A 3,456-nucleotide genomic window follows, 5' to 3' on the forward strand; every position below is an offset into this window, starting at 1 on the left:
TGAGCGGCGCTGATCTCTTTGACGACAGTAGAAAGTGTCGTCCCTGATGTCAAGCGTGTCTTCTGCAGCGTTGAGGTGTACAAGTGCTGTCGGACGCCTTCATCGACCTGCTGCCCTCTCGAAATGGATGGCAGACACAGGTGCGCTCTCCAGTCTTGTCGACAAACCCGTGCTGAAGCGTCTCGGTTGAGCCTCCGAACCTCTAAGACCTTATATTGGGAGCTTGGATAGCATCTCGGGACACAAGATTCGCGTTAGTAGAGTTATCAACTTGCCTGTCACGCTTGGAACGCTGGAGATGCCACCGTCGAATACTTGGCCCGATTCGACGACGTAGACTTCCGGAAAGCTGACACGACCTTGACTAGTCGGCCAAGTACCATCGGGGACCGGAGCAGCGAGCACAATAGCAGAGCCGATCACAAACGTAAAAAACGAACCGAACAACTGCAACATGGTCGTTACAGGTGAGAAGCGGAAGTGTTGCAGGAGAGGGGAAATCGCAAAATGAACCGAGGAAGAGCAATGGAACATGTTTTGTTGTTGGCTTGTTGTTGTGGATCGAACAACGAGGCATTTTCAGGCGCACAGTACAGTAATCCATGTGTACCTGTACGCACTTTAATCAAATCGTGGAAGCAAGGAATACTGCACTGCAGGCTGCAGCACCTTAAAAGTATAATGTTTTATTAAATCCATTAATAATGTGCAACATGTACAGTACGGTGCCATGATTACACACTCCTGGTGCGTTTTTAAATACACAAACAGCATGTAAGCTTAATCATTTAACAATGATTACCACCTCCCTGCCATGATCAGGGGCTAATGGTAACCAAATATCATATGATATTTTCTGATAGTAATAGTACTATTTTCGATATTAAATTTCGATAGTAGCTCAGTTTTCAAAAGTTAGCATTATTTGTAATATTAGCTCAGAGATTTGAAAAATATTAGATTCAAAGTAAATGATATTTTATGATATATTTATTCACTTAAGTACAATTCCTGCCACTCTGTGAACTGAGGGTTCACCAAAGAACTCTTTCGGTCAGGCTCTAAAGCAGCAGTACTAGTGATGGCAGGCTTTAAAACTGACTAGTATTTGCTCTAGTATTTCACTGTGACACATACAAAGCCGATCGAGATGGAAAACAGCAAACGGCTGCAGTTGTTTGAGGTCGATAAAGCGAAATCAAGATATTTGTTCTTGTTATCCGCCATTAGCCTCGTCCAGATCGTGGGTCTCATACATATGTAGCCTGAGACGCTAGATAGTGCGCTCAGCAACACACCGCACCAACTTTGCTGTCACTTCACAATTTTTCACGATTATTGTGAGCGTGACAGCAAGGTTAGTGTGGTGTGTTGCTGAACGCACTATCTAGCGTCTCAATTTTTGTCCCGGACTCCATTTCCATCACCGTTGATTAGTAATACTTCAGCTAGTCTAACGACGGAATATGAAAAATACAGAGCAGAATGGGTAGTATCACAGAGAATGTGGTAGATTCACAGAAGCAAGCGACAGGCGTCACAGAGTGCGGTCAAAGATTGCGAGCCCTTGACTTCCCTCAAGTTGCAACATAGCCCTTATATAACAACACCGCCAACAAGCAACCCTCGCTTCTCATATAGCAACTCACGTCACCCCAATAGCAGCTTCCCCCAAGGTGGTCACCGGGCCATAACTCGTGGAGGACACCTCGGACGCGAGTCTCCGTAGGCAACGCGCGTCGCCAACAAAGGTGCCCGGCTGATGCAAGTGGTTGCAACTCCGAACGAGGTCTAACGCTGTTGGTTTGTCAATTTATGTGTATGTGCAGGAAGTGTGTAGAGGTCTCCGGGCAGTAACTCGGCAAGGACAGCTCGTCAGCAAGGATCCGTAGGCTGCCCGCGTTGGCAAGAGGTGTGTGCACCTTGTGCAAGTGGTTGCAACTCCGAAGGAGGTCTAACGCTGTCGGTTTGGCAATTTATGTGTATGTGCAGGAAGTGTGTAGAGGTTGCCGGGCTATAACACGCCAAGTACAGCTCGCCAGCAAGGATCCGTAGGCTATTCGATTTGAGAAGAGAGGTGCGCATCTATTACTAGTCGGAATGAGTTTTGTAGGGTGCTAACGGAGATGGCATGGCTCTAATTTGTTTTGACACAGATTATGGGTACTCTAGACGGAAATGCAGTTTCGAATCGGAGTTCAGCATTGAGCGATCAAATAGACGTCTCAAACAGTGTTATTGGGGGAGGCGTATCTTCAAAACTGACTTTACGACCTGGCGATGTGGTCAAGTATTATTCGCCGACGTATGTATATGGCGATAAGAGGGGTCGGAGAATGGCCACCATTGTCAGTATTGCGCAGCACACTGACCCAACCTACCCGATTCGAATGAATCGACTCGAAATGCTCCCGCTTTGGACACGCATTTCTCGTGTTACGGACGATAGCAATGATCCGTGCTCGTCAAAATTTTACCGGCTCAGCTCGTGTGATTTAATTGATGGTACCGTGGAAGTGGAATTTCAAGAGAGTGCATTTAGTCGTGGTATTTCGGAAGCATTGGCTGCATCTGGATTAGATCGTGAGACGACAAGTGTCAGCAGTGTTGCTGTGGTTACGCCAACTGTGACACAAGGAGGTCCCAGTGAACGCACCACTCAGGTAGGTAGCTCAGTGGACATGGGGCCCGAGAATCGCAGGCTGAGTGGCGCCGTTGAGCAAGCAAAAAGCAGCATCAGCCGTGATGATCACGCTGCTATTGCAGATAAGCTGTCCGTTTTTGAAACGCTTCTGACCGAAGATCAGCGTCGGAAACAACAACATCGTCCGATTGGGGCTGAAGCAACGATCCAAGCGCAAACACCACCAAAAGCTGCGTAAACCCGGCCGGCATTCAACACGAGTAACCCACGCACAACCTGGCAATTCACAATTTCTCAAGGCGTTCATGCAAAGACCAGATGTGGTAGAGGCCCTTCGTTTACTCCGACGTGAGCGTGCGGCCGCTTTGCACGCAGCAAGCGCAAATACGATGCCTGCGCAGCTGGTAGGTCAGTGTGAGGTGACTAATGATGAGGATGATCCAGACACAAATGACAGCATTTCTGTCGAGAATGATACTGTTGCAGATTGCGAAATTACAGAAAAGAAGAGCCGTATTGCCACCAAAGAACCGGTCGAATGGCCACCTGATGTAACCCGGGTCTACAAGAAAAAAATCCAAACGGCATCAGGTTTAAGAACATTGGAAATCTGGGGAAATGTGAATGCATCGGAGATTGTTACATTGACGAATGCATGAACTCCCGTTCGGACGTCTACTGCTCAAAGCAGAATTGCGCTATTCAATGGCAATGCGGCAATTCTGTAAAGGAATGCCTTTCATTGAAACTTTTCGAGACTGTGCGGTGTGGTTTAGGAGTTTACACTACTGATACAGTTGAAGTGGGGAGTG

Source organism: Phytophthora infestans, genomic scaffold (genome assembly GCF_000142945.1).
Source record: "Phytophthora infestans T30-4 supercont1.23 genomic scaffold, whole genome shotgun sequence".
In the NCBI taxonomy this organism is placed as follows: Eukaryota; Oomycota; class Peronosporomycetes; order Peronosporales; family Peronosporaceae; genus Phytophthora; species Phytophthora infestans.